This window comes from Microtus ochrogaster, unplaced genomic scaffold (genome assembly GCF_000317375.1).
Source record: "Microtus ochrogaster isolate Prairie Vole_2 unplaced genomic scaffold, MicOch1.0 UNK21, whole genome shotgun sequence".
Lineage (NCBI taxonomy): Eukaryota > Metazoa > Chordata > Mammalia > Rodentia > Cricetidae > Microtus > Microtus ochrogaster.
The window spans coordinates 3,165,223-3,171,143 of NW_004949119.1; positions in this window are offsets into that span (position 1 = coordinate 3,165,223).

Here is a 5,921-nt window from a genome sequence, read left to right on the forward strand (position 1 = left end):
TAGCTCTGGTTGTCTTGGAAGCTATGTAGAGCAAGCTGGCCTCAAACTCACAGAGATCCACCTGCCTCTGTCTCCTGAGTGCTGGGATTACAGGCGTGTGCCATTGTGCCCAGTTTACTTTGAAAATTTTTAGCAGTCATGCTAGCAACAAATATTCTTCGTCTTTATGTATCTGGCAATGTCTTTATTTCTTTTCCATGCTAAAATTATTTTAGCCAGATCAGAATTTCTAGTTGAAAAGTTACTTCTGGTGCTCTCACTCTGTCGATCCATTGCTGGCTGACCTGCATTGTTTCTGAGGAGGGGTTACTGTTCACTGTTCTCTGGGACACACGAGTTCTTGGCCTCTTCTTGTTCCATGTGTTTTCTTTTTGGTGTGTGTTTGTATGTGTGTGTGGGTAATTACCAATTTGGTTACATGGATTCAAGAATAGATCACTTTGTAGTCATTATAATTAGGGTTTATTAAAATGTTTAGGTGAATAGATTAACATTTTTTCTTCAAAATTGATGTCAATCCCAGCTTTGAATATTTTTTCTGCTCTTTCTCTCAGTGTTATTCTTCCAGGAGAGCAGTGAAGCAATGCTGCTCGTCTCCTACGCCTTCCATTTCTACACGCGTGCACAGGCTTTGTTGACCAGGGTTGGATGGGTTCCTTTGGTATTTTTTGCTCCTGCTATACATGCACAGGGTTACTAGGCATCCTAGCATGTATGAGTAATACCCTGTTGCTGTGTGTGGCCGTTTGCATGAGAATGACTCTCTGTGTTTAAACTCTTGGTCACCTGTTGGTGGGACTGTTTGGGAAGGATTCGGAGGTAATGTTGGAGGAGGCGTGTTCCTAGGGGTGGGCTGTGAGCTTTCAAAAGACCCATGCCATTCCCAGGACGCTATCACTTCTTCGTGTATGCCGATCAAGATTTGAGCTCTCAGCTTCTGCTCTAGCGCCATGCCTGTTTGCTTGCTGTCATGTTCCCCTGCCAGGTTGGTCATGGATTCACCCTCTGAACCTGTAAGTCTCAAATTAAATGCCTTCTTTTATAGGTTGCCTCTATCATAGCATTTTGTCACAGCAATAGGAAAGTACTAAGCTCCTGTAACTCCTCATTAATCCCTGCCAGCTCATCTGCCCGGAAACAAGTTTGTGGCCTTGGGTTAATAGAGCTCATGAACTTCGTCATTGAAGTCACTTCAGTTGATCAGGATACAAGTCAAATGTGTCTACCCTGACACCAGTGACAGAGATGCTAGCTGTAATGTTGCCCAAACTGGGGGAAAATAGTGAGTAGCAATATACTCATGGTACTTTTGCCCAAACTTGAGCAGTTTTCATTGATATATTTTCCCCTGGGTTTTGCACAAGTTTTTTTTTAAAGCCCCAGATTGCTAAAACTAGACTTTTGATGATTTCATCCACTTTTATGGCTTATTTTATGGAAAGAGATTTTGTAGACATTTTAATCATCATGCTAGAAGTCAGGGACTTGTTTGTTTGACTGTGTGACTTTCTGTCCTTTTCTTTACTGAATACCCAAATTCTTTATAATTATGGCTCACATTTATATAGCAAGAACCATGTTCGCCGGGCGATGGTGGCACACGCCTTTAATCCCAGCACTCGGGAGGCAGAGACAGGCGGAACACTGTGAGTTCGAGACCAGCCTGGTCTACAGAGCTAGTTCCAGGACAGGCTCCAAAGCCACAGAGAAACCCTGTCTCGAAAAACCAAAAAAAAAAAAAAAAAAAGAACCATGTTCATCTAGATAGGCGTAGACAAAACTCTTTCTCCAAATCAGTGGCCTGGCTATGCCTTGAAAGTAGTTGGAAGCCTGGGGGATAAATTCAGGAGAAGCAATCACATGAACTCAGGGCCAAACATACACCACAGATTTGCCTATTGTAGTTTCAACCCAGGTCTGACCAACTCTACACAACGTTGGAAAGTGGCTATCGGCAACATTAGCAACACAGATGAGGACTGGAGAGGACATGAGCTGGAAGGATGAAGATAATGGGCCACAAATCTGTTAGATCCATAGTTACCATATGGTGTGACAATAAAGCTGGTAAGATGGATATGGCAGAACTACTCTTGTCTTTTCCCTGTTCTTCTTTGATTCATGCTGCCATTGGCTGACTAGACAAAGTGAGTGAGGGACTGTGATGGTTTGAAAGAAAATGACCCCTAAAGAGAGTGGCACTATTAAGAGGTATGGCCTTGTTAGAGGAAGTGTGTCACTGTGGAGGTGGGCTTTGAAGTCTCATATGCTCAAGCCACACCCAGTGTCTCAGACCACTTCCTGTTGCCTATGAATCAAGACGTAAGAATTCTCAGCTTTCTCCATCACCATGTCTGCCTATGTGCTGCCTTGCTTCCTGTCATGGTGATAATGGAGAAAAACTCTGAACTGTAAGTGAGTCACCGGTCAATTAAATATTCTGCTTTATAAGCATTTCTGTGGTCATGGTGTCTCTTCACAGCAACAGAAACCCTAACTAAGACAGAGATGTAAGTCCCTGTGTTATTTTCTTCAGGGAGACATTCATTTGCTGACACATGCATTCACAGATTCTATGATCAGAATCTCATTATATGGTGTGCTACATACTACAAGTGTTCTTGGGAGCAAGGCCCGTCTGTCCTTAGCATCACAGAACACAGTTCATTATCAAAGACAAAGATCCTCTTATCACAGAGAATGGGAATCGTATAGGCACCTTGATTTGCTATATTTTGGTCTCTTGGGAAGAGAATGTTTTCCTTACCAAGGGAACAGAGCAGCAAAAACAGGATTGTGGAGAAAGTGTTTGAACTACTTGAAATAACTTACTGTGTTTAGAGCCTCAAGCATTTTTGCTTTCAAATTAATCTTGCTAGTTACTAATGTGTGTCATTATTCATTAAAACAGGCCAAGTGAGAATCCCATTTAGTAAAATTGGTTATTAGAGAAAATATGATTTCCAAATGTACAGCAGAAGCTCTGGCAATTGGCCTTCATTTAAAAATCCATTGTTTTCTGTCTTTTATTTACATTTGTGGGTTTTTTTGTTGTTGTTTTCTTTTGGTTTCCCAAGACAGTGTTTCTATGTATACTTCTGACTGTCCTGGAACTCACTCTGTAGACCAGGCTGGCCTTGAACTTACAGAGATCCGAGTACTGGGATGAAAGGTGTGTGCCACCACCAACATATTTACATTTTCTTAGTGTGTGTACATGTGTGTATGTGTGTTTGTACGTATGTGTCTGGATGTATTCCAAAGTCAGAGGACAACTTATGGGAGTTGCTTCCCTCGCTCCACCAAGGGTCCCTGGGATTGAACTCCAGCCATCATCAGGCTTGAGAGCGAGCCATCCGGCCACCCCTTCTTCATTCTTTCTATAAAACATGGGACGATGTCACTGGCTCAGTCAACACTTGTCACTGTCACAGCTTCCTGTTTGTTCTCCCAAACATGCTTATGCCAGTCGGACCTGTAATTTTAAATACATAATTTATTTAAATATGATACAAACAAAACAACTACAATCCCAAGAAGAAACAAGCATCTTCTACACTAGCAAACTTGAATGTTTAGGATATACTCAGTGAAGAGATGCACCAGAACTACCACAAGGAATTGGGAACATGTATGGAAACTAGGGGAGACTAGAGGGGGAATATATCACAAGCCCCAAATAACTTCTATAGAAAGCTTTCTGCTTGAAAATTATTTTAAAAATTCTCACTGTACTTTAAAAATTCCAAAATTAGAGCTCACAGAATATTCATGAAAATTTTATTTTTTTTCTAGAAAAAAATAAGGAATCTTGAGGGAGGTAAAATGACATTCAATTTTGAAAAAAATGGTGGTGAAATATATTTGACCTTAAAATATTCAAGGTTATGGTTTATTATTTATTACCTTAATTCACCTTAAATATTTAAAAATACCACCCTAAATTTAGTTCTATGTATTATCACTGTTGGCGATATTTTGTCATTTTGGTTAAGAATGTTCTCAGTTTTCTGTATATTTTTTCCACAGAATCTTTGTTCAAATAAAACAAAAAAAATCCCTCCCCCATTTTGTTACATTAATTAAAGAACTTTTTAAGTAACGTAATCAAACACAACACACACTTATGCACAAAACAACAAAAATATCCATCCCTTATTTTTAACATTAATTAATGGACTTTTAGTAAACTAAAACACAACACACCACACACACGCATGCACACACACACACACACACACACACACACACACACACACACGCAGGTCTCTGTCGTATGAGAAGCACCGTTGGGTTTAAACATTTTATGTATGTCGGTTGTCAAGCGTTGCTGTTTGAGGGCCTGGCAGATGGCTCAGCAGGTAAAGGCATTGCTGCCATGTTGATGACCAGAAGTTTGCGCCCTGAACCTACATGACAGAGGGAGAGAAATGACTTCATCAAGTTGTCCTCTGACGTCCACGTGTGTGCCTTGGCACACACGTGCCCCTGCACATACACACAAAAATAAATAAGAAAAGAGTTGCATTTCCTGCTTGATGAGCCATATGAATTTTGGCAAAAGAAATGAAACACATGTTTTTTTGAATTTTTAAGTACGTAATTCAGGAATAGTGAGTGCGCTTATATCACGATAAGACCCCACATGCTCAGACTCCTCTTTCTCTTCCCAGTCGACCACCATTTATCTTGGATCTCTATTCATCTTGTAAAGCAGAAACCATACCCACTGCACAGTATCTCTGGTCCTCTCCTCTCACAGGCCCTGGCCAGCACAATGTTGTCTCTCTGAGCCTGGTGACTCTAGCTACCTCGTAGAAATGGAATTAAACAGTGGCTATTGTTTTCTTGCGAAGCCCCGGAGTTCTGTGTTTTGGTGGTCTCTTTCCTGTCTGCTGTGCAGACCAGATGATCGCAATGGCACTGTTCCCCAGTGTTTGATTCTTTGTCCTCAGGCCAGTGTGGATTTGATCCATCCAGTCTTTTATTTCAGTTAAGGTGTTTTTTGGTTCTAATATTTGTAGTAGTTCTAGCTTATATAATCTATTGTTAGCCAAAACTTTCTAATTTGGCCCCCTTGCTTCAAGAATATTTGTAATTGTTGATTGAACTATTTTTCCTTTCTGTATCATGATGGCTTTCAAATTTGTTACATAAATTTAGCATTTCTGATACTGATATTTACTGATTGCCTTTTGAAGAATTCAGTTTGAAGAAGCCCTGTAGCCTCATCCCCACTTATGCATGGCGTGTACACGCTCTCTCTTTTTTTGTATATATATTTCTCTCCATATTTATATGTTAAATATATATGGGTATATATCTCCATAAGAAGCAGGGTGAATGTCAATGAGGACAAACTTTGACATACTAATTAAGTAATATGATAATTAAGTAATAGGATAATTAAGCAATAGGATATACCAATTAAGTTTTGTCTTGACTACTTCATATACTCCCCAAGGTGCCAAAGTTTATTGCCAAGAGAGACACTCCCGCCCAATCAGGCCTGTGTTTTCTTTAGTAAGGGAAAGTAATTAAGTATATCAAAACCAAATTGCTGAAAGCTTACAATAACAGAGAGGCAGAAAGCTGCGTCTTACACATAGAAGAGATCTGAATGGCAGGCATGCATCTCATCAGAAACCAGTGTTGCAGAATGAGGTCGGAAAGGGGCTTTCTCTAGTTATTCTCAACACAAGTGTTGATGTTGGCATCTGTCTCCGACATTCTAGATGCCTGATAGTCTGGTGAGTTCCAGCACACCAGGAAGTAGAAAAAGCAAAGACAAGAGCAGGGCCTTGTGGGAAAGGCATGCATTTCCAGGCATATAGGAACCTGAGGCAGGAGGATCACAAACGGAAGAATTGCCTGGACTGTAGAGAGAGTTCAAGGCCAGCCTGGGAAACTTAGTGAGACAG